Here is a 26,941-nt window from a genome sequence, read left to right on the forward strand (position 1 = left end):
AGGTATGTTTCCAGCTCAGCCCCTGAAACACAGGAGCGCTGACCATTACTGAAATGACGCGGACAACTTGGCTTATCTAAAAACAAAAATTCTTTGCTTGTATTATATGCACATTTGTAATTTGATAACTTGAAAACATTTCTGAATATCAGTCTTTGTCTATAAACCTTAAAGGTACACTGAATACGGTGTCACGTTTTGAACACTTTATCAATCACGTCACATATTGAAAAACACGTCATTTGGTGAAGTCAGCGACACAGGACAAGAAAGATCGAAGGCTGCTGCGACCCCTATAATGAAGAGCGCGCATGCGGCTATGCCGCTTTCGTGTGCGGCCATGCTGGAAACAGTCAATCTACACTGTGTGGACGGTAGGTTCCCGTCATTTGCCTAGCCTTAATATGGAGATACAAAAAGACTGGCCTTTGTCGGTTTGCATAGGTTAGTTAAGAGTCGCAGCCCGTTTCAAGATGGTCCCAATAGTGCGGCGTATGGTGATGATGACGTCAGTGCGTCTTTGACGGTTGTGCGCAGGCGCCTTTGCTTGCGTCGGTGCTCGTCCCCCGGCTGGCTCGCCATTGCTCGCGCAGGTCCCTCACGGCGCAGGCCCGCTGCAGCGCAGCCGCTCTGAGGTGAGTGCCCTACCGCGCAAGCTCACACTCCAGAGCCGGCGCAGCCGCAGCACTGGCCTGATGAGCGGCAGGACACGGATGTCTCCTTCCCCGGGAGCAGTTGCTATAAAACACAGCATCCGTGACCCGGGCTTAGTGTCCTACACTAGGCCGCCGTTCAGCAAGGAGGAGGGCGGGCCGCAGAGCCCGAGATGGGAGGGGTAGCAAGGCGCCATAACCGGAGAGGACCTAGTAGTGGGAGGGCATAATGTGCCTGGCGGGGATCGTGGAATGAGACATGGACGCCTTCGTGCGTGATGGGGGGGTAGGGTCGTGGGTAGTTACCAACACACACTGAGAAGGGGGTATGGAACTGGAACCCAGAGTGGTGGGTTAATGGTAAACGGGATGAGTAGGCAAAGAAACAGCGGCGAGGGCAGAATCAACTGTGTACGTTGTGTATATGAAACTTGTAAGACAATGGAGATGGATAGTGGCAAAGCTAAATAACAAAGGAATGTAGGTAGTTGGAGCAAAGTTACATTGAAAAGGCCGGGTGAAGAAACCAAAACACTAAAGAAATAGCCGTGGAAAAGGGAGGGAAATTGAGAGTAGCATGTGCGTTAGGGGAATCGTTAACTTGAACTTAAGTAAACGATAATATGTACGATGTGAAACTGAGAGTGCACTAAAACCTCAGATGCAAACAGAGCTGTAGCTTAAATGGAGAAACTTGGCGCGAACTAAAACACTCGAGATGTATTGTAGCGCAACAATGGCACAGCAATGAAAGGGGGCAGAACAATGAAAGGGCACTAATCATTTTGTATTTCATCATTCTGATAGTTGTCTCCACCCCTTCCTTAGCCTTAAATGAGCACAACTCCTGTGTATGTTTATTTACATGAATTTAACTCGCCAATAAATGTGAGGTAGAAGAAACAAAATGATCTTCAACTCTACTGGTGGCGAATCCGGGCGAGCTTTTGTTTACATTAAAGTGTGTATTTTAAACCTAAACACATTAAAGCAACCACGATTCATAGCATTCGTATAACGGTGTCAACATTTTAAATGGATTTCGGACAAAAAGGCCATCCCAGTGTGCTCATTTTCAGGTTTTCCCTTGTCAAAAGCACATCATACACGCACTCCACCGTTACTTTGTGGGTTTTCCATATTTGTGTGCTGTCTGGGCCTTTTTTTTTTTAATTGATTGTTGTTTTTGACTTTGGCAGTAACTTTGCGGGACCATCAATTACCTCGTGAAGAAAAACTGGGGTCTTGTGTTGTAACTTCTGGTACTAGGTTTGTGAGTAATATTTGGAAGCTTTGTGTATTGACTTCTTGTGACTAGAGTAATGTACTCTTTCATCTAGTATGTGAGGCAGCGTAAAACATTTTTATATTAATTTTGAAACATCTCAATCCTTTCTCACAGCACCGAACTCCCTTCTGCCGGCATGTCTTTCCAATTTCCTACATTAAACACTGAGATAAAGTACTGCTTCAATACTCACATATTTATTTTTTTGTTAATTTCCAGTCTTGGCAACCATTTTTTCCTTACCTGTGACAGAAAGGTTTACATAACATTTCCATGTTGATTTGAAGCACGTGATAGCTCTGACTAGTGCTTGCAAAATGACATATTCGTTCATGTTTGTGTTATATAGCACTTGTACTGTATTTTGAACCAGTTGTTACTAGGTTTTTTTTCATATTCCACACGGATGCTGGGTTTTGAGCTTCAAATGTATTGCGAAGCAACAGCCTAGAAGCCTAATGGAAAACAAGCATTGGCGAATCCCATATGTCACATGTTCATGTGGCATGTCTTTCCAATTCCCTACATTAAACACTGAGATAAAGTACTGCTTCAGTACACACATTTATTTTTTTGTTAATTTCCAGTCTTGGCAACCATTTTTTCCTTACCTGTGACAGAAAGGTTTACATAACATTTCCATGTTGATTTGAAGCACGTGATAGCTCTGACTAGTGCTTGCAAAATGACATATTCGTTCATGTTTGTGTTATATAGTACTTGTACTGTATTTTGAACCAGTTGTTACTAGTTTTTTTTTCATATTCCACACGGATGCTGGGTTTTGAGCTTCAAATGTATTGCGAAGCAACAGCCTAGAAGCCTAATGGAAAACAAGCATTTGCGAATCCCATATGTCACATGTTCATGTGGCAAAGGTTACAAATCTAGTTGTGCAGAAAAGTGATGGTGAAAGTGGCTGTAATGAAGCTGGTGGTAATGCTGGATGATGGTTGCTGAGGTGATTGCTCACACTCAAGTCTTGACTAAACCAAGCCTAATGAAGTAAACCTCTGATTGTCAACTCACATTTCTTTCAAGCAAATCTCTCCTTTCTTTCCATCCTCTGTATGAGCCCTCTCTCTGAACAGTGCCTACTCTAAGCCACATGCTTGTTTTGTCTTGAGCTCTATTATTGGCTACATAATAATTCCCTTTTACTTCTTGACACTTACATTCACATAAGGCAGAAGTGCTAAGAGGTATGTTATTCAGCCAGTACTGTACCAGTTCACAGCAAATGTGCCACCCATCACTAATTGAACAGGCACTGAAGAAATAGGCTACATGCTGATGGCCAATGGAGGGTTTTAATTTAGTCCCAACTAACTACATTCTATGCCTGCTTCTTGACATCTTACAATGTCAGTCATATATGGGATGATATTCACTAAGTCTATCCCAGCAGATTTCTCCCTTTAACCCATGGCTGCTTAAGATCATACACTTTGAGCAAACGATCTCAGAATAGACAAACTAGTGCATTAATTAGTTAAATGAACTATGAACGGTACAAATACAATAAAAGGACTAGCAATCCTGCTCGAATACCATAAAGGGACTCGCAATCCTGCTCAAATTTGTCAGCTTACTGAAAACCATAAACTGTGCGCCTGTGTATCACACTCTTTGTATCACACTTATTCCATCCATCACTCTACCCCAATTCTCGGGAAGCACCCCCATGGTGGGCCCCATGAATGAAACTGAAACACTTCCACACATGAGCAATACAAAGATAGCGTACCTTCAATCTTACACGGTGTATCCTGCTACCTATGTTGACAAGCGCTTCAACACCCCCATAGTGGTAGTACATGAAATCTATGTATTGCAATACAATGCTGTCCGAGCTACTGAAGAGCACGATGTAACCAGAACATATGTTGCAGTTCTGAGTTATGCCGAAACTAGATGGCCATAATTTTTCCTGATAATTCTCAACTAGTTCTCTGTTAATTTTAAGCTGGATCATATACAATAAGCTGAGTGGAATTTGAAAAATCAAGCCATTAATAAAAATAAAAAACTTTATAAGCAGGTATTGGTGAGGCAAATAGCCTAACTTTTTCGTATTATAAATCCAAATCTTTTTGTTTTGCCAGTGCATGTTTTTTGGCTGTTTTGGATGTGTTCTCCAGCCTCCAATATAATGTGTAATGGACTGTTTTAACCCAGAGCGGTGCTGCATGCCTGGGAAATGAGCAATGTCAATAGCATCTGAAAAATGGACACTAGAAAAAAAGCAGCCCCCCCCCTTTGTTGCATCAATTTTTCAGATGCTTTTGTATGTATGTATGTATTGGCATTTATATAGCGCACTACTTACCCGTAGGGTCCCAAGGCGCTTCGACCGCTGCGAAACCCTTCCTGGCTTCCCTGAGAGATGGTCCCTTAATGGGTATCTCCAGGGTGAGACCAGGCATCCCCGGCGGTCTGGTGGGGCCGTTAGTGAAGATGAGGCAAGCTAATGCCCAGAGTTGCCGAGTGTGATCGCTGATCAGAGTGGGCACCGAGGCGAGAGAATTATCGAGTCCGCTGACCCTGGTCCAGAAACCTGCCGCACCGGGAATCGAACCCTGGTCCCGGGCCGTCCTCTGCTCTCGGGTCTGCCGCCTCTAACCAGTGAGCCACACTACTTCAGCCCTTGCTTCCCAGTGCACAAGCAAGCATTGAGAAAGCTGATGGCATGCTACACAAATGTCTAACCTGTTGGCTTTTGTAATTTTGTTTTAGCATTTAGTGGTTCAACTGCTAGATGTACAGAATTTTGCAGCACACAAATCTGTAAGAGGATATACCCCGCTGCTATTCAGTATAGCCCAGTGGTTCTTAACCTGTGGTCTGGGACCCCTGGGGGTCAGTGAAGCCTACTCATGGGGGGTCCGCGACTGCTTAGAAAATGAAATCGAATTGACAGATTGAAAAACAATATTAATAAAGAAGCAAAATGTGCAATTGTACATTTTAAAACTTTCTGTAAATGTGAAGGTACTTGAAATTGAAGACTAAAAATTACATTAGTATCCCTAGATTGATTCGTGGGAGCAGTGGAAGAGCATCAAACAGAATACAGTATAGGCGATGAGTGGACTCAATTGAATTCATTAAAACTCATCTATTTATTGTGCACTGTTTTTTCGATTCAAATAAAAAATGCTTGTGCTATGACCCCATCTTAGACTAAAGACTAATTGAGGGTCCCTGGAAGCCAAACATCATTCAGTGGGGGTCCCTGGGTTCCAGTCCTGATTTAAGTGGGGGTCCATACAAGTCAAAAGGTTAAGAACCATGTATCTGTCTTCAAACAGGCTGGCTTCTATTCAGTATGATTCTCCAACAGTGTGAAGCAACCAAATGCCATATTAACTGACCATTTTGGCTCGGTCTACTGGAAATGCATTGCTTAGATTAATTATTTTATCCTTTTTTCCCATTAACCCTCCTGCAAGAGTGCTGCCACTGTCTGATAACCTTCATGCCTGCAATTAAGCTAATTCCCATGTTTGGAGCGTAATACTTTCCATTTCCTGTATTCATCCTAGTTGGTGAATGGCATTCCATAGTCTAATAACCGTGTTAAAATCGCCACATAGGTGTCCTAATTTGTTGCCCCTGAAGGGTTTGTCTCAAGGTTCCAGGGAAATAAACTGGAAAGGGCTATGTTGGCAATATATAGGATTACTGAGGTGGAAAACCATACCTTTTTAAACAAAGGTGCCAATTTGTATGGCGTCTGAGCATCCCAAGCCTCAGCCGTAATTTAGGACCAGGTCTAAAAGCTGGAAACTTGTCAGAAAAATTGTGAAATTCAGATATCATCTTTTGCTTTGAACCTTTTAACAAAGGACGTGTGTTCTAGGAGACTGAAGAGGGAGTATGGCAGACTGGTAGATCTGAAACAAGAAAGTATGGTGGCTGTTGTGCAAGCACAGTCCCATGTTCCTAAGGGTTTCCTGGGCTTTAAGTATGCAATTCTTGAATGGTAACAGTTTGTAGCTGCAGTTCACATTGTTATTGTAGTAATGTTACTGACCACTTTCCATCATGCCTCAGAGCTGCTTTATTTGCTCTCTGGACTTCACTCCCCCCACCCATTACACCCACCAGATCTACCAAACTGGAACATAATCATTGAATTTCATCATGATTGTATACATTTGTGTGTCCATAACTTCTATGATCACATGAAAATATTTTCCGAACTGTAGGTTGAATTGCGCCGGTCATTTTTTTTGATTGTGGGTAGATTACTCAGTGCCTCACAAGATGAGAACTGTATGATTCAAAATAACTTCAGTAACAGTCATTGTGGCTGATAGAAGAAAAGTAAGGCTTCACTGTGGGGGTCAATGCTCCACTAGCAGCTGTAGCATTCAGATCCTCATCAGCTGAGCAAGCTGCAGGAAATTATCATTTTTGTTAGTGAGTTATGACCTCATGTAGGGTAAATGTTAGGGATTATTCATAAAATTAGTTAATGGATTCTCTTTTGTTGGAAGAGGGGAGCCCTCAGATTATTGGATCTGGAGTCAATTATAGCACGCATTTCTTATTCCTTGCATACTATGTGTTTTATTTCTTTCTAGGTTGAGCCTGAGCTAGCGCGCATGCGCTGTTCTGCAAGGCTTCTTGTAAGCACTTTAAACCACGTTGTGTGGGTCTGACCTCCCCACGCATTGGGTTGGTTATTGCATGTCATTTTGTTATCATAGCCTACAAATGGCTAAAGGTGGGTGCATGTCCCACCTCTTTTGCAAAGGTTCACTCCCACAGCGTTTTGCTTGCGGAAGCGAGCAACGGCGCTTAGGGCAGCAGCTGCAGTGCCTCCTAGTCTCCCCTGCTCCACTCCCTCTTGTCTCTTTGTGCCCACCCCGCTACTCCTATTGAGCTGCTTGTATTTCTGTACAGCTGCGAACGCTCACTTCCTCCCCTCGGACTGCAGCTGTACTTTTAATTCAAGTATTAAGTCTGATTTTTGCCAACAACCTGGAGAAAGTTACAATTGCAGTAGGATTTTCGTTTCTAAATTACAGTACATTCTTAATTTTACCCCGTTAAAGTCCCTTCAAACATGCCGGCCTTCCGTATACAATAGTAGCAGGTAGTTTTGTCTGGGTTCTTGCTCTGTGCCGGCAACTGGCCACATGTGAGGGCATGTTCACATCATGGCAACAGGCCCCCACCCCTCATAGCATGCATCCCGCAAATAACACACACCACACAAGTGTTAACTTGGGAAAAGCAGCTGCAGGTTTATTACATACAATTTTATGTAATCATAGTGGATTAGCTTACGGGCGATCCAAGGGCAGGCCGCATTCTAGCCACCTGCCCGCCTGAGGAGCCAGGCCGCACCGTGGCGAGCCACCTCTGTGCTGCCTCTTCTAGTAATCCTTCAAGGATCACCTGACCATTGGTCCTTATGCCTCACACGCACCCCTTTCGAGGCGGAGCGGAGCTAGGCAAGCCCCCGGTTGCTCAGGCCCACAACCGCCTGAAGGACTATTGGGGCACCAACGTAGGGTCCAGGAACCTCCCATGAGGCCCCTGGTGTTAGGCTCTGGCACCCCTATGTGCCGTGCTGAGGTAACCTTCTGTACCCATCTGCTTCCAGATCGCCCTGTAACTCCGCCTGCAACGATAAAGACAATATTAAAAGGTTCTAGCCATCCCCATGGCCCACACGCCGGGTAAGCGGTAGGGAGGGAAATTGCGTGTCCCTTCGCGAGGCGAACAGGGCACGTCCGGTGCAACAAAGAGGCCGAGGGGAGGCGCTGGGGACTTAAGTACCCTAGCCCTGCCTACCTGGTGCACCGGACGTGACGTCCCGCCCACGGCCCCTCACTTGGCTCCTCCTCTTATCCCCACCCTGTTGGGGACAGAGATGGGGTGGGGTAACTGGGCGATGGAAGCCCAATGTTACTAGAGGGCTGCCCTCCTGAGTGGCCACCTACAGTGGCCTCGGGCGGCCGCATTCGCTTTGAAAGGTCGCAGACTGGCTCAAGACCGCTTCGAGACTGAAATGCTAATGTAGGGCGGGACTACCCGTCCTCTCCAGCACAGTGAGTGGCTGAATTTCTAAACATCACATGTTGCCTGTGGGCCATCTTCACTGTTTTCTAGGTTTCGTTGAGGATACTTGTTGGGGAGAAGCGGGTCATTAATTACGCCGTAAAAGTTGAGGCAATGCAGGAACGTTTGGGACCCACAAGGTGGGATGAGCGAATTTGCCCAGCATTATTCTACCTGTGCGTTTCACACTGCTCCCCACATAACAACTTGACCTTCATCTATGTTAAAAAAAAAAAACGTAGAAACACGTGAGCAGTATACCCTGTCAAGATAGCATGGGCTTGGAATAAACCGCACAAAAAAATTAAAATGCGGCAGGAAGATTTTGACAACAGAGATCTGATTTGGGATCAAAAGTTAATGGTTTTACGAAAAAGTGTTGTCTGACAGGCGTAAGACTCTAAGTTAATGGGCTGGAAAAGTGACAGTTACATGAATGAGTCGTACAATAATTTGTGAGGTACGTGTTGAACACTCCACTACATGTTTAAACCCTACCTTGCCAGCACGTATTGTAGCTCTTTACATGAGCACCAGTCAAGCTGTTGTCTAAGTGCTGGTTTTTCAATTTAACATTGTACATTTCAATAAAGAAATTGCAGTCTTGCATGCCAAAAACTTGTGCCGGCAGCTATTTACATGAGCATCAGTTACGGTACATTGCAGAATTCTGCCCTCATGGTTTTTTTTTTTTTTTTAAGCACACGCAGATGCAGTGATTTGCCAGGAATCACATGGTGTGCCGATACTTGAACCTGATTCCCAAGCCAGCAGCGCTGTCAACAATGCCACATCCTCTCCCATTATATACAGCTGTTCGACACCTCTCTATTCCTTGAACATTAATTAATGAATGGGTCCTGGTGATGGGTGTTCCCAGTAATAAATGCAAATTAGGCAGCTAATTTAGCCCCCCCAATTTTGCATTGCCGTCTCCAATTTCCAATGCTCCTTGGAGCGGAGGAGTAAGGGCAGAGGGAGGGAAGACACCACAGGCTGCAATGCTCCAAGCTCCAGCATTAACAAGCATTGGAAATGCAATAGGTCTCGCATTAGAAAAGTTGGAGCTATTGGTCTTGTAAATGAAAAATATTTTATTTATTTTTTGTTTTTTAAAATAGCTAAATTGATAGCTTTGTCATTTACAATGCCAATAGTTATAACTTTCGCGAATGTGACACCTATAGCATTTGGAATGCAACATGTTTTGTATTTACGTGACTTAGATGGCAGCTCTGGTCGTTAGGCCACATCTCTAGAGAGCAGGAGATTGCAGCAGGGGAGAGAAGCACAGCAATGCAATAGGTCTCGCATTAGGAAAGTTTGAGCTATTGGTATTGTAAAGGACACATTTTTTATTTATGTGCTTGTTTTGAAAATAGCGAAATTAACCCCTTCCATGCTGATGACGAACCCCAGCCGTCATGCACTACGGTGCTCGTGTGCTGATGACGGCTGGGGTTCGTCACGGCCCGCCCCTTTTTGTGTTGTTTACAGCACACCAGGGGAATCGCGGCCGCATGGAAAGGGTTAATAGCTTTGTTATTTACAATGCCAATAGTTTTATCTTTCGCAAATGTGACCCCTATTGTAACACAATATGTGTTGTAGCACTGAGTGGTGTGTGAGGGGATGAAGGTAAGGGTGTGTGAGGGGATGAAGGTAAGGGTGTGTGAGGGGGTGATGGTGAGAGGGTGCGAGGGTGAGGGGGGTGATGGTGAGAGGGTGCGAGGGTGAGGGGGGGTGATGATGGTGAGAGGGTGCGAGGGTGAGGGGGGGTGATGGTGAGAGGGTGCGAGGGTGAGGGGGGTGATGGTGAGAGGGTGCGAGGGTGAAGGGGGTGTGAGCTGTATAGATGTTTTGCAAAGTATGGTAGACTGCATGCATTTGTGCTTGCTGCAGACAGCACAGAAATTAACAGTAAACAGTCCACCAAACCATGAAACAGGCAAGCATCCCAAAAACATGCCCACACTATACACTTTGACCGGTCAAGCCAGCCCCATTGGGCACTGCCAGACTGCCCTATAGGCAGGGCTACTGGAATTATGAGGCAAGGGAGGACCAAAGTATGAGGCAATGTTGACTAAATTGTGTGATAAGAAAGCGTAAATAATTCTACGTGATGCGGCATGTTTTGTTTTGAAGCGACTGAGCTACAAACTATTTTTTGGGGTTCCAATCTGCAGATTATACAGTGATTATGGATTAAGTGGAAACTGGGGCAAATCTGTAACTGTGCGGAAAACACAGCGACGGCAGAATTGCATAATTCTGGTGTCCTTCCCTGCTTACAGCCAGAGCAGTCTGAACCTAACCATCACTGCTCAACCAGGACCATTCGATGTTCCCTTCCATCCTGCATTCCTCTCCAATTATTTAAATGAAGCCCCATTTACTCACTGTTGCACGTGGGTGTGTGCCTGCCTCTGTGCGAGCCCGGGATAGCCTATGTGGGCTTCCCTCACGTCAGCACGACAAACGGAGGCAGGAGAGCGGCAGCAGCTACCAGCGGAGGCAGAGCAGAGGAATCCCGAAGACTGCAGTGGGGGAAAGGGCGGGCGGGAAAACAACGGGGGTGAGGGCAGCAGAAGAGAGATGGTGGGCACAAGGCGGTATCAGAGAGCGAGAGAAAAGGCGAGGCAAGGGGAAACGAGTAGACAAGAAAGGCCGGGCGGGGGCGAGCGGCAGTGTCAATTAAAAGATGGAGAAAGGAGGTAACGAGAAACCGAAGCGAGATGATTAAACTGAAAGGGCAACAGTGGGGATATATGAGGGATGAGAAGTAGAAAGAGAGGAGAGGCACACTGTGGGAAATAGAAGAAAGAGGGCAGCTAAGATCTCTGGTGGCACTTATTTTAGTGAAAACGATCTATTTCCCGCTGCTATGACCAAGGTGTATTCGCCCAGTTAAATGCAATTCACTTGAATGGGTTTTAGAGTTTGGGTTTTAGAGTTTGGGTAGTTTATCCCAACAAGACGGAGGGCATTGCTGTGGGGAGGGGGGAGGAGAAATGCGACACGGCTGCAGCAGGGGGCGGAGCGGGGAGAGCGGCGATGAGGGAGAGACACGGCCTGGCGGCCGTGAATAGTGTGAAGCAGCAGGGGTCTTAGAAGTGAAGCTAAGCTTCACTTCAAAGGTGTGGGAGGAGTGCGGCTGAGGCAGAGCGCACGCTGGGGGAAGCTTGTGGGGCGGAGCGGGAAGAGCTGCTGGGGAACAGATGGCTAGCGATTTGATGCTGTGCACGCGCATTTTAGGTCAATGCGCTTGCGCATTGACCTAAAAGCGCACGGGCACAGCATCAAATCGCCAGTTTAGTTAAACCTCTGTTTAAGCCCCTATAGTCTCGCTCCGCTCCGCATTGAGAGGCGAGACCTAAAAAGGGTGCCTAGGGCCAAGAAGACTCACCTAAATGGCCACTAGTTTGATCCAGCTCCTAGCTAATAAAGCAAACCAAAAACAAACACATTACTGCTCTTGGTAAATATACCCTCCCCAACTTAATTAAACAAAGAATTCCGTCGTGTGGCCGTTTCAGTGATAGTATGTACGGCATGAATCATGTTAGTGATTTTGAAAAGCTCTTGTTTTATTTACTCCAAGTAATGCAGGGCACGTTAAATATGTAAAATAAACATGACAGTCCTCTAGACTGGTGTGCAAAAGCGCAATGCTATGTGTGAGAAATGCTTGCATCATGGCAACCGTGCAAACATATTACTACACACTTTCAATTTGTAAGAAATGGCCTTCTGATATTTGAATAAGTTAAACATTTTCTGTACAAAAAATAACCCTCAAAATCCTTTAAAAACCATGCACATGCATAGAGTGGCATCATACAGGACTCCGTGAAACAAAAGCTCGCAAAACATGCCATTCGTGCAAAAAAAAAATAATCCTTCAAAATTGTCGATATTGTTTGCCTTGGGGGCAGGTGCGTTTTATGCATATTACCAGCTTAAGATATTTAGAATACGGATGCCATCAGTTACACTTTCCCCACAAACATTAGCTTCGGCGATGCCAAAAAAACATCCCTGCTCATCCCGTTTTTTGCTGTGGGTAATGTAGCGCCACTTTCAAAAACAAAGAAAATATCACAACGTCGCGTTCATTGGCAATAACCACTTATGGTACTATACAGGTCTACTAGGATTTCGATGTACTGAAAGAACAAATAACGGCATTGTTAATAGTACAAAACCCCGCCAGTGTCACTGCATGTTTAATGAGGTCTACGAACAAAGAACAGCAGAGCAGCGTCGCCGGCAGATTTGAGCATTCCCTTCCGCTATCAGAACATTCCCCCAAAAAAGGGAGGAAAAAACAGCACTGCATGCGCTGCCCTGTTGGATAGGGCGGAGGGGCTTCGAAAAGGAGGCAGCCACGCCCTCTATGATCATACCTATTGCAGTGATCAAAATCAAAAAAATGCATGCATTCAATATTTGGGAATTCATAAATAAACACTTGGGGGATATTTACTTTAAAATGTGTATACACGCATTGGAGCATCGTGTGCTGCTGCTTGGATGAGAGAGCACATCACAAGCAATACAGTGAAATACAAACAGACACGACCAGCATCTACCAAACTCGGTGTGCTTCGCAATTAGAAGTGTGTGCATCGTGCAGTGAAGTGCCTGTCTGCAAAATAAGGCATCTAGGAGCATTTATTTGCAAGCTCAGCGCATTGCTCTCTCTCTTGTTTGTTTGAAAGACGGAGGGCATTGCTGTGGGGAGGAGAAATGCGACTCGGCCGCAGCAGGGGGCGGAGCGGGGAGAGCGGCGATGAGGGAGAGACATGGCCTGGCGGCCGTGAATAGTGTGAAGCAGCAGGGGCCTTTGAAGGGAAGCTAAGCTTCACTTCAAAGGTGTGGGAGTGCGGCTGAGGCAGAGCGCACGCTGGGGGAAGCTTGTGGGGCGGAGCAGGAAGAGATGCAGGGGAACAGATGGCTGGCGATTTGATGCTGTGCACGCGCATTTTAGGTCAATGCGCTTGCGCATTGGCCTAAAAGCGCACGGGCACAGCATCAAATCGCCAGTTTAGTTAAACCTCTGTTTAAGCCCCTATAGGCTTGCTCCGCTCAATGTGCATGCGCATTCAGAGGCGAGACCTAAAAACGGGCCCTGGTACTGGGTGACCTGTTATTAGAAATGAATGCAGATTAGGCAACTCATTTAGCACCCCTGATTTCCCCCTCTCTGTCTCCTATTTCCAATGCTCCGAGGAGCTGAGGAGGAGGGGGAGACAGCAGCCCACATGCTGCACTGCACCTAGACCCACCATTAAAAACAAGCATTGGGAAAGCCAATCGGCCTCGCCTATAGAGAGCAATTTGCTTTATCATTGTTTTTCTCCAAGTTTCCCAGTGGCCGCATTGCTGTGTAACACTGCAACATGGTGAAAAAATATTAACGAAGCCTATAGATCTTATATTGGCGAGACCTATTGGCTTTGCCAATGCTTGTTTATCCTTGCTCTCCTAATGTGATCATTTTTTAAAGGTGTGATTATAGGACCTTTTTCTGGTACCAGGTGGTAATCATGAAGGATCTCTGCTCAGGTTAGAGAAAAAGATATCTGGTTCTTCTGTTTGGTGGCAGCGGGCCTACTTTTGTCACTTATATGCAGTGTTTTAGATACTCTTAAGCCATAAACTTAGTCCAGCAGCTTAGACTGCTTTTGTGTTTGCACTGCACATAACTAGAGGGCAGATGAGCAGGCACCTTGTACAAGATTCAGTTTGCAGTTAAAAAAAAGCATGGGCAAAACAAATAGTTCTTGTATGTGCAAGAGCTATTGACAGTGTGTTTTAGCCATATTGTACACCAGAGTGGGTGCTGTTCAGCATAGCTAGAAGTTTGTAGACTAGGGACATGGAGTGTCGTGGAGTGGCATAGAGGTAGCTAGCATAAAGTGGAGTGGCATAGAGCGAGTTGAGTTGAGGGTTGTGAAGTATTATAGCGTGGAGTGGTGAGAAGTGGAATACAGTGCCATAGAGTGGAATGATGTAGAATGGAAGGACGTAAAGTTGCATAGCCTAGAGTGAAGTCAGGTGTCAGAGTGGAGTGCCTAAAGTAGAGTGAAGTGGGGTAGCTTGGAGTGGCGTAGTGAGGCGGTGTAAAATGGAGTGGTGCAGGGAAGAGTGTATTGGTGTATAGTGGCACTGTGTGGAGTGGCAAAGAGTTGATTCGGGTACAGTGGCGTAGAGTGTTCTAGATTATAGTGGAGTAGAATATATTAGAGTGCTGTGTCATAGGGTGAGTGGTGTAGAGTTTGGCGGCGGAGAGTGTGGTGTTTCTATGTAGTTTCATAGATTGCAGTGGTGAAGATTGACATAGATTAGAATGGTATAGAAAGCAGTGCGGTATAGTACCGTGGGGTAGAGTAGAATAGATTGGCGTAAAGTGCAGTGACATGTAGAGTGCAATGGTGTAGTGTATAGTGATATAGAGTGCATTGTTTTTGAGTAGTGGTGTGGAGTATATTGGCTTAGTATGCAGTGGTTTGGAGTAGAGTGCAGTGGGGTATCATAGAGTAGGTTGTTCAGCATTGAGGGCAGTGGCGTAGAGTACATTGTTTCAGAATAGAGTGGATTGGTATGGAGTGGTACAGAGTAGAGTGGCCTAGACTGAAGTGGTGTAAAGAGCAGTTGCGAAGAGTGCGTTGGTGCAGAGTTGAGTGCCTTGCATAGAGTACAGTGGTAGACAAGAGAGAGGTGTGGAGTGGTGTAAAGTGGAGTATGATGGGGTGGCAGTGCACGGTCTTTACAGATAAAATCTTTTTACTTGAAATTACTATTACATTTGCACAGACATACAGTTTTATGGATTAAACTGTACAGCGCACTAATAATGTGTGGAAATGTCAATTACTTAGTGTATAGATTTGTTTTGGTCTTATTAAAATGTTTCCACCACACTTCAGAATTACAAAAAAAGTGCTTCATTTATGCTTTCTTAATTGTGAAATATCTGCAGAGCTCATTTACAACTTCATTTTGTGTGCTAGAAAAAAAAAAATCCTCTCCGATCAAGAAAACCCTCTTACTATGAAGTCCGAAAAAGAAAAAGAAAAGTAAATACCAAGCTCCCTTGGAAGACAGTCTGACATTTAACCTTTGTCTTTGAGTGCACAGCAAATGTGATAAGATAAGAACAAGAAAGTTTACAGAAGTTTACAGAAAGTGAGCACTGTGAAAGAAAACATAGGCATGTTTACAGAAAGTGAGCACTGTGAAAGAAAACAGGGTATGCTTCACCTGAAGGGGAGGGATGAACTCAAGCTGGACAGCCTAAAACAAAAAATAGAAAGCAAGTAAATGTGAGTTGCAAACCTCAAAGCCAGTGGTAAGCAATTAATGGAATACATTCCCAGGGAAGCGTTCTGAATGTCCCCAAGATGCCTCGACTTAATAAATCCAGGAAATAGAAACACGCAAGTGTGAGTTACTAACCACAACGACAATGGTAAGCAGTGGGTAAAATGCATTCCCATAAAAAACTTTCTGAATGCCTCAAAGATTTCTTTATTCGCTGTCTGGTAGGCTTCGCCATAAAAAGAGTAAACCCTAACCCTCGCGCAGACAACCCATTTCCCAAATCTTGCTATTCTTTGCTTATGCACTGAGTAGTAAGGAACTCTGGTAGGGCAAACGGAAGCTGTAATTCATGACTGCTTCTATATTATGGGGGTAAAGGGTGAAGAAGACCATCTGTCTCTACACAGGTGTTTTAGTGTGTGCACACATATACGCGTACACTTATCTGAAAGTGGACGGGTGTTTTCAGTAAATTGATGTCCAGGGTATTGTATGGTTGGAGAGGGTTGCTTGCTTATTTATGGCCTTGGCTTAAGCTGCATCGATTATTATCAACCATATTAGTGACCCCTTCATAATGGTGTTATTCTTTGTATAATTGAGCATTCAGGGCAAAGCTCTGTCCCGGTAATAACAGTGACCGGGGTGTGAAATTTTATAAAATATCTACTTGTACATGGGACAGATTGTTTCATAAAACTACTTGTCTTCTAACAAAATCCACTTCTCCCTTTGGTGCCATGTAGTGCGGCAACAAATTATGGCAGAAATCTCATTATATAAACGCTCTGATAATAGCCTTTCTGATTATGCCAGAGCTCATACCATAGTAGGGTTTGAATACTAGCAATTCCTTTGTTTTGCCACCGTCCCACAGATCTACATACTGGGGCTGGATGTAGCGGTAAGCAATGCTTCTCCATGGTTGGAATGCCATTTTGACTCTGTGCAAACCTACTAACTTGCATGATTTATGGGGTTTCATCAGCTTGTCTCTAATATTTTCACATATAGAGAAAGGTTGGAAATTTACTTCTGACAAGGGCAGAAGTAAACTTCTTCCAGGGTTCGGGAAAAAGTGGTTGGTGGGAAAGTGAACTTGTTACCGTGCAACAGATTTTCACATGAGGAAATTTACGCACGACTATTTGAAAGTGCTAAAATGCAGTTCAGATATTTTCTAGGAATATGATTTTCTGACCTACTTCTGTAAATTCTTGTGTATTCATGAACGCCGTAAATCTGCACTACTGCAAGGAATATACATGATTGCAATTTTGTGACTTTCTTTAAGAATTGGCCCATTTAGATCTGGCGTTTTGTTTTTCTTAAAATTCTATCTAATGGCTTGCTTCACTCTGAGTGACCATATTCTGCTCTATCACAAGGAGCTTATTGGCACGCAAAGTAGTTTTGAGTGACAGGAACTAGCGATGTGTGGTTTTAAAACAAAATAGTTTTGCTTTTGCCAATGTTTGTTATAATAACGAGGGCCCAGAAGCTCCCACAACAATAAAGCTTACAAAACACTACCTATTACTCTCTAGCAAATATGTGAAGTGTTTTTTTTTGGTTTTCTTTTTTGCGAATGTAAGCAGACAATTAGTCTTTTTGTTGTGTTTTTCTTCAGTAGGGTGAGCATTGTGCGCCTTGAAAGTTGTGATATTTTACTAGTTCCTCTTCGGAAGCCATTGAAGTTTGTGTAAATTGTGCTGTGAAATACTACATTTTACTTGTAACCCCCAACCCTCCCCCTTGTTCTGATGGTGCATACAAATCTTGAATGAGGATGTTTTAAATGTCACATGCATCTTTATATGCCGCTGATTGTGAAGTTATGAATTGGTAGTTTTTGTGCCTGCAGTTAGGCAAGCTGTGTTTCCACTATATAATTCAAGCGTCTCTGCTAAACAAAAGCATTAATTGTTAAACCATTCCTCCCACCCACATCCCATCTCACACTTTCAAGCTGTCTCTCATACAGTAAATCAGTTTCACACTTGTGACCCATCCGACACTGATTTACCATCTCATACTCACTTTTAAACACCCATGGAACATTTCTGTTACACACATTAAAATCACTTGTGCAACACACTACTATGGTAATAGAGTTCAATCCAGACTTTTAGTTGCACCTTACAGCAGCATAAACCCTATCACACTAAAAGGTACTATTCAGACAGAATTCAAAATGCGAAATGTGCAAATAAAGATTTTTATAAAATTTCTACTGAGTTTCGTAAACCTAAATACACAGAAGGAACTCCTCCCATGGCTCAAGAATTTACTATCACACTGTCAAATTATTCCACAACCAAAGCAGACATGTTGGACTCCTATTTAAAACAAAGGAAAAGCACTAGCACCAACTCATTTCCAACAATCCCCTCCAAGGGTAGGCTTACCCAACCTCTGCATTCCTTCAAACAAATCACAAAGTGAATTTATTGATCTGGTCTAAACAAGCAGGCCAGTCGGCTGCTGTTTTGACCTTAGTCCACCACAAATCTTCAAGCACATTCTTTTAACTACCTCTGCTGGCACACCAGTAAGAAAAATCCTCAATTCTCATACTACAAGAGTCTTTGCAGAGACTTAAAAGGCATTTACATGCCCATTATTAAAGAAAACAAACCTGGACCTGCTTGACTCAAACAAATAGGGCTGTTTGTAATCAGCATCTTTCTTGGGCAAACTGATATAGCAGCATTCACCCAAGTGTCACAATTCATTGAAGATCACTCAATACTTTCAGACTTCCAAAGAGAAGTCCATCCAGTAAGAGCCACAGAATCTGCCCTCTTCTCTATCCGGGATGACCCTAAAACCACAGTAGCCCAGAATGGGGTCACTGCACAACTTCTCAGACCTTTCAGTTGCCTTCAACACATTTGACCATGACACTTTAATCCAAAGACTGGACCAAGGCGTCATAGATGGGACTGCTCTTGTCTGGATCACATCCTTCCTTCAACACTGGACAAATGTTATCCCCCTTCCTCTTCCAAACCATAGTTCATAAAGGCAGGGGTATTTTTAAGGCTCTCATCCCACCCATGCTTTTTAACATCTACATTAAGGCATTACCGGAAAAGATGAGACAATGTCAGCTTACATGCTATAACCATGCAGATGAGACACACTTGCATCTTCAACTGGAAAGCCCAAATATATTAGAAATTCAAAAACCTTCAGTTATCACAGAGCAGTTGATCATTGGATGACAAGGAGCCACCTCAAATTGGGTGCTTCCAAAACTGAAATACTCACATGTGGCGACTGAATTTTTTTTATGACCTACTCTTCAGCCGGCGTGACGATCCAGGACCACCTCCTAAAATATCCAAGGAAGTAAGAAACCTTGAAATTACCATGGATTCCAAATTATCAATAAGTGGACAAGTTAGCAAGATCAAGGTTCAATACTTTGAAAACCCTGTGACACATGTTCCCCCCACCTAGGATTGCCACACAAGATCCACGCCACTATCTCTCTTGTACTGTCTACGCCAATGATCTCTACGAACAATTATCTTTATCAGCGGTGAAAAAACTACAACAAATTCAGAAATCTGCTGCTAGACTACTCCTACATATAAAGGCGCAAACTCAAAAAAAAAATCTTCCAGAATTTTATATAGCGCAAACTTGCCCTGAATCGGGTATCAGAGTGCTTTACATAGCACCAGTTGTATTACATGAGGACACACATTTTTTTGTTTGTTTTGTTAGGCTCGGGGAGATTAAGTGAATTGCCCAGAATCACAGGATTTTCAGCGTCATTGCCGAGACTTGAACCCAGTTTCCCAGATTCGAGGTCGACCACCCTAGCCGTTAGGTCAACTCCTCTCCCCTTCTTTGAGGGACTAACATTGGTTGCCAGAAGATCTACCTTCAAGCTGCGGCGTTGTATCACCCGCAAAGCGAAACAAAAGGGAATGATGGACGGAGCGCTTGAGCAAATCAAACACTCACCCCCAGTCAACTGATCTGGGTTTAATCCATCACCATTCTTTAGCTCACTCAGCCACTCCAGTTCAGACATGGCCATATGCAAATCAGTCTGACCCTGTGCCTCATGGGAACAGTCCAGCCCGAACTGCCAAGCCATGTCTTCCCTGGACCGGAAACAAGCATCCTGGGACCGGTTTCGGATTCATAATCCTCATCAGCCAGGCTATCTTGAATCCAGTGGCCAAGTGAGCAAGGGACTCGCGTCTGAGCATACCCTGCCAACTTAGGGCGAACAAAGCGAAACAAAAGGGGATGATGGACGGAGTGCTTGAGCAAATCAAACACTCACCCCCAGTCAGCTGATCTGGATTAAACCCAGATCAGTTGACTGATTATGAATAGGGCTCCCGGTCATTAGATTCCTGCTTGGGGAGAAAGGAAGATTGCTGTTGGGTAGAACTTAACCCCCACTCTTTGTTCCTGTTTAAAAGATTTAAGCCTATTGGTTTGAATTCCCATGATACAAACATGCAGAGCTGTGTTCAGTGAATAACCACAGCGTCCGTTGAGATTGATGCAGACCCAGCGCGCGTTCATTAGCCCTGGGTCTGTGTCACTGGACGGCCGTGCTGCGCCTGGGACTACTCACTGGACTGGTGCAAGCCTAGAGGGATCCTATCACTGATACGCCTTGACAAACCCCCGAATTATGGTAGCCTGCGGTGGCTCGCGGCTGAATTCATGAGCCTGCAGCCACTGCCTTGCAGAGAGACGCTGCTTTAGTAATTAATGGAGCCGTCCTCGCCACACTCCAAGTTGGGACTCTGCTTCCGGCCCTGGCCCAAGTAAGTACCAGCTTCTGTAAGCTTCCCTTACTCCCATTGCCTCACTCCCCTTCCCGGGTACGCACACACAGCCGTCCCAAGCACTTCACAGGTCTTTAAAAGACGATTTGCATGTTAATGGGGCTTTTGTATTTCACCTCTTCTTAGGCCCCCACAGAGCAGCAGAGTCTCCCAGAATCGCGCTCCGCTCTGGTTGCAGACAGTCTTTAAAAAAAGATGTTCAGCTCCATCCTGACATTGTCAGAATCCATTAAAAACCTTTGACAGGGCAAAATGTTCTGTGTGACACCCGATCTTATTTGTTAGGTGTTAGTGTGATTATTGGAGGCGTTGTTTAGAGCTCAATGAGGTTGTGTTATCTTTGCTGCATTGTGCGGCCAGCCATGAATGTCACCTGGGTAAAATAACTAAAATGTGTAATATCGGTTCCAAGCTCTGCAATACTCATCCCTTTGCCACCGCTCTGATCCTGCATTGCTGAAAAGCAGGAAACTTCTCAAAACTAAAAAGAAAAAGCAACAAAAAAAAAGTTTTTTGTTACGGCCTGTTCAGCTGCATCGCCTTTAAGCTTCCGCACACGTGTGATTTATAAATAAAATGAACATCACATCATAATATTTTTAAAACAGAAAGGTAGACATATGGTTGTCTTATGCACAGGATGATGGTGAATTATTTTAGCTGACCGTGTATGGTTGACTAAACGTTGCAATTCATAAACTGTTTTCACAATTAGACAGTTCTTGTGGGCTCGTTATGAAACTGCGATGTCTATGTTGATCAATGGCTATGGGGACGGGTTAGAGGTCTCTGCAAAGCAATGTGGAAAATGTATTTGAAAACTTCTGTTCTAGAAATCAATGCATGGCTGTATATAGAACAATCCCTTTTAACCAATCCCAAATGCAGTTAACTCCATATTCATATGTCAGTCTTTACATTTTTTTTTTTTTTAACACGGGCGATGACTGGAAGTTCCGCGGGCCGCCAGGAAAGGCTTGCCGGGCCGTACTAGGAGTACCCGTGTTCTAGAGGAACCGGGCCATCCCGCCGACCTTAACAGTACGGTAAGGTTACAAGGGAAGTGCCCTTCAATTTCTGGTGCTCTGCTGCAGTTTTAAAATCTTCTTTTTATAGTTGCTTAAATGGATGTAAATTCTGATACTTATATCCTGTCTCCCTATTATGCGTTGAATTATTTTGCTTGTGAAAGTATCACTCATGGTAGTTGAAATGTCACTCTTATTTACATAGCAATCTGAAACCTTGGCAGCTATGAAGTCCGTCCTAATCTGACTCTGGCAGGGGCTCTAAAAGGGGTGAAATAACAAAGCAGCCTCATTAACAAATAAATGGTCTTTCAAAGACCTGTGAAGTACTTGGGTGCGGCTGGCAGCTCTCTGTGCACACGGGAAGCTGTCACCTCTTAAGCCTCTAAGGAAGGTGAGACACCAGACGGCATCACAGCAAAATATACTAGTATTTTCCCGTTTTTTATATATAAATACAGATAAAGGAAAACTTGTTTTCCGTCTGTATTTATATGTAAAAATCCGTAAAAACTGAAAACCGGGAGCCCTAATTATGAATCCGAAACCAGTCCCAGGATGCTTGTTTGCGGTCCAGGGAAGACATGGCTTGGCAGTTCGGGCTGGACTGTTCCCATGAGTCACAGGGTCAGTCTGATTTGCATATGGCCATGTCTGAACTGGGGTGGCTGAGTGAGCTAAAGAATGGTGATGGATTAAACCCAGATCAGTTAACTGGGGGTGAGTGTTTGATTTGCTCAAACGCTCCGTCCATCATCCTCTTTTGTATCGCGCTGTATCACCCACAAAGCAATACATGGAACAGGACCACTTTCATCAGGAGTGAAGTCACCAAATACATACAGCAAAGGAGCCTCGCCTCAAAGCCGCAGCACACAAGAAATAAAAACACATCTGGTACATCTTTCTCTAGTCAAGCAGCCAAACTATGGAATTCATTATCCCCAAACATAAGAGCCATGCAGAACTATCTTTATCTTCAGAAGCCTACTTGAGACTTGGCTCTTTCCTACATGACCATCACACTCCAACACAAATGTTAAGCACATTCTTGTGCATATAAACCTATAATTTGGCCATATGTATGTATTTAGAAATGTGCATTTCTTTGTACATATATATGTATACTGCTCATGGTTAAGAAAAATGTATCTATATTCTTTAGGTCTGCTTAACAAATGTGTATATATTACTTACAGTTAAAAAATGTATATATTTTATGATTGACATGTTTATAGGCGACTGCATAGTTTTTGTTATTTGATTGGTTGCTTATGCGTCTATATCACAATGTGTATGTATAATTATAGCAATTGCATCCACCTGTAAGTGCTTCACTATTGAAATGGGGGGAAGTATAATTTTTTAAAATAAAAATGCACAAATTATTTTTACATACAGCAACAACTGAAAGTCTGAATTTGTCTATCCATACATGCACATATGAAACTTTATACGATACAATTTTTTATTGCTCTTATTTTCCTTATACCATTTCTATGTATTTGTGTATCTATATATTTACTAGTTAACTCCTTCTGTAGTAAGAAAAAAATAAAGAAGCCTTCAACTCCCTCCAATGCAATACTCTTTCATCCTATACCTCCAATATGTTGCCTACCTCCCCTCCTACTCATCCCAAACCTCATTCTACTACTATGATCTTCTTAAGACCCTTTCTTGACTCTTCCTCCTCTATCCCTCCGTGACTCTCCCCAAACCTCATTCTATTATGATCTCCCTTTCTAGACTCTTCCCTTCTCTATCCCTCTTTGACTCACTTAAAAAAAGTAAATTTTTCTACTATGATCTTCAAAATAATACTTCCTGGACTTTTCTCCTCTGTATCCCTCCTTAACCCCTCCCATGCTTGTGACGGAACCGTTCCGTCACAAGCACAGCTCACCCGCGTGCCGTGACGGAGCGGTTCCGTCACGAGCACGGGACAGCCGCGCGGCCCCCCCACCCCCTTAGCACTGCGGCAGAATAGCCGCCGCAGTGAAGGGGTTAAACTAATCTTCATACTCCATTTTACTATTATGATCTCCCTAATAACCCTTTTTAGACTCAGCCCTCCTTTATCCTGTTCAGGCTAACAGACTCCCATGTCCACAGCTCAAATTAACAATTTATATTACAATATATTAATCCACCCCAATCGCTTGGGTTCCGAAGTAGCGCGCTACTTGCCGAAACGCACTTCAATGCCTCGCTTGTGGTAGTAAGCGCTATATTGCATGCTTTCTCTAGATGCGCTGCATTTTCATCTATGCTCTCTGCTCATGTTCTGTGCCTTTGCGCTCTTTCTGTATTTGGCTTGCTCTCTTTGCAATCCTTAGTCTGCCTGCTCACTCCCTGTTTTTTCGTGTAGGCTATGTTTGTACCACGGTATGGATTTGTAAATCTGTGAAAGGGGATTGTCTGCCACCAAGGCAAAGTGTGTATCTATGAATATAAATTGTTCAAATTCGTACATATGATTAATGAATACAAAAGCCTTCACTATTAGGCTGAGGAAAAGCAGTGAGCTCTGAAATCTGCTTGCATCGGAGGTTTCAGTATACATACGTCCAAACATGTTCTGAGAATGCAACAATTTGAAACTACTTATAATGCTTCCCTTTTCTCTGCAAATACACATACAAACACGATAGCAAGATTCGTGGCTGCTTTCGAAATAAAATGTGTACAAAAAACTACTGACTTGTTTGTGTAAACAAAAAATCTTAAATGAAGCTTGGCTAAACTATTGTGCAACTTTACATACCGTCTCTATGGCATCCTTTAATTACATGTGGTTGTATGGCAATTTTTCTTTTTAAACAAAAAAATAAAACCGAAAGCAGCCTAAATGCACCGTAGGTACATTTCCTTGCACTGGTGCAGATTTACGCCTTTCAGGAATTAACAATAGTTGAAAGACTTAGACCTGGAAACCGTAGCCCGTAGTAAACATGCTATTTATTTTCTCATTCTCTGTTTTGCACATTGCTATCAGGTCAGCATGACACAAATACGTTTTCATTTGGGACCACTTCTCTATTAACCCCTTGCATGCTGATGACTGCCCCCATCCGTCATGCACTACGGCGCTCGTGTGCTGATGACTGCTGGGGGCCGTCATAAACCCGCCCACTCGCGGTTTTGCCGCACAGGCGCAGAATCGCGGCAGCATGCAAGGGGTTGAAGCATTGAATCCCACTTTTGGTTTACTCGCGCATCGTATCGAAAGTGCGTGCCGATAGAAGCAGCACTTGTAAGATTATTCTGAAATATTACTATACTACTCTCTTACACCAAAATGTTATACTCATTCCTTTATTTTAGAAATTGATCGTATTGTTATATGGGCATATATATTTGGATTTCCCACAAATCTGCAGCTATTCATGGATACAACGGTGCACTGCCTTGAAGGTGCTTCATTTTCATATGATACTCATGAACAGGCACTAATTGTGTGGAAAAAGCCTGTTTGTTTAATTACAGATTGTTGAAAAATCAGGTGCTTCATGTAATATATCAATTGATACCATGCCAGGCTGTAGTGTAGTTCCTATATTCCCAATAGGCTCTTCGCATTGGAATAACATAAACAATAGCTTAGACGTAGGACTTAGGTCGACTAGGTCTCTATTGAATATGTTAGACTTAATTGTGTGTGCTAGCTAGCTCAGAGGTCACTGGAAACTTTATTGAGTAAACCAGAAGGCGTTTAGCTTTCCTGAATAGACAAGAAGGGATTAGCTTCTGACAGCCATATCACATGACCACTTTGTTCCCCCTGCAATAAGGAATATATCTCTAGAGTCGCGGAAACAATAGATAGCTATTTTACTCAGTCAATCGTGCATGCTTCGTTTCACCAGAAATGCAGAGAAATAGAGACAGGCGTTTTCAATAAAAGGGTTATTTATTGAACAGTCTTCTTTCTCATGCAAGAGAAATGAATTGCCACAATTGCAATACTTGTTATAAATTAAAGTGCGTACAGTAAAAGGAGTATTATGAAATATTACTGTAAAAGCATTTATATGGTTTCTAAGCCATATGATACTTAACCCCTTCCCTGCTCATGACGAGCTCAGCCACTGGAGCTGTGCTTATGACGAGCTGACCTTGTCATGAACAATGGAATTTCGCAATTTCCAGCACAGGAGGGGAAACGTCTTAGCAGCCAAGAGGTTAAAATGGATAAAATACATACAATGATAAAATAATGACTAAACGTACTCAACTGGTGTTTCTTGATTTCTGTAATTTTTTTTTATTGTATATAAAAAAATATATATTTACATGGAGCATACGTGTTTCTAAGATACGCCTACCTCAGTGTACCTAACCTAAGCCTAGTACAGGGAAGGAGTGAATGAGTTACAGATTTTTGCCAAGAATCTGAATGAAGAATTCTCTACGGGTCTAATCAGCTCCGTACCTTGGGTATAGAATGAAGGAGGTCTTGTGTCTCGCTCTCAGGACTCGATCTCCCAGAAACCCGCAAGGGTGACCGGAAAACACTGGAGCTGGATTTCTCGGCAAGAGAAAAGACCGCGTCTCTCTCAGTGCGTCCGCAACAAGGGTCGGCTTCCTTCGGCACTCGTATCAGCAGGGCGTCGGGCAAGTAGGTAGCCGATTCTGCTCCAAACCACCGTGTGTTGCTTAAGGCAGATGCTGGTATATTTAAACCTGGAAGGTGCTGAGTTTGACTGAAGGTTGGACATAAGACGTCACTAAGAACTGGCAGTTCTTTCAGGACTCTCAGGCGTTCTAGGACAAATCAAAACAGAAGCAGGGGAAATTCCCAGGCCGCTGGAGGCTTGGTTTGTTTAAGAACGCGTTGTACTTTCTAGGAGTCTATGGGAGTAGCCTTGCCTGTATTTGGACTGCATTGGCTATGACTTAATATGGATATGGTTATTATGCCTTTATAAGGATATGTTTTATTAAAAACCACACAAGGGCATAAATCGGGAATATCTAATTAGGGTCCTAGATACATTCACAACAAGGCTGATCCTCGGTTCTGATGATGATCCCATATTTTTACAGGATCGAAACATCGTCGACATAGTCTGACCCGATACACCATGCTTTGTAGTATTTTTGTTTTGGGTGCAGTAGTGTTTTACTTTTAATAAGAAGTGACCTAAAGGTGTTATATTAATGTTGGTCACTGTTTGCTTTTCCTTTGTCTTTTATTGTCCGTTTTTAACACCTGGTTTTCTATGCATTATTGCTTTTTTGCTCATTGTTTGCTTCAGTTCATTGTTTGTTTGCTCTCTTGATCTTTGGTTTTTGAAATTCTGGCTTGGGTAATTCACTTTTTTTTTAGGAAACAGATTTTATTGATTGCATGAAATAAATACCAAGTAATGCTCTGCACACCAGAGACAATCACCAGAAGCAAATTATAAAGCACTATTACATGCAATTAGTTTCATATGAGGTCAAACAGTTGTTAACAGAGAAACAGGATCACAGTCCCCCCCCCCCCCCAGGCCCCCACAACCCCCCACCCCGCGCGCGCCGCTGCTTGGTTCGCCCGTATTGTACTTAAGACACGAAGCTTCTGCCAAACGTGCCGCAATGTCCGCATGTAACTCATGCTGTCGGGCTGTCAGGGGAGCTGAAATAAATCTTCCTCAGGTGGCGGTTCCAATTCCAGGCCCCGATAGTCCGCCCACCTCTTCCAGATCTTGTAGTGTTTGTGAGGACAGCCCCTGGCCACATATATTGGTTGTTCCA

At 43.7% G+C, this 26,941-nt stretch overlaps 1 protein-coding gene across 1 annotated transcript in view; it reads left to right on the forward strand.

Annotated features, from left to right (window-relative positions):
* Positions 1–545: 545 nt before the first annotated feature.
* Positions 546–26,941, forward strand: part of NRF1 (nuclear respiratory factor 1) — a 525,835-nt gene continuing 499,439 nt past the window's right edge. The window contains exon 1 of the mRNA XM_086918900.1: positions 546–635. The gene's annotated coding sequence lies outside the window, so the exon portion shown is untranslated. The remainder of the gene's footprint in view (positions 636–26,941) is intronic.

This window comes from Lissotriton vulgaris, chromosome 1_1 (assembly GCF_964263255.1).
Source record: "Lissotriton vulgaris chromosome 1_1, aLisVul1.2, whole genome shotgun sequence".
NCBI classification, from domain to species: domain Eukaryota; kingdom Metazoa; phylum Chordata; class Amphibia; order Caudata; family Salamandridae; genus Lissotriton; species Lissotriton vulgaris.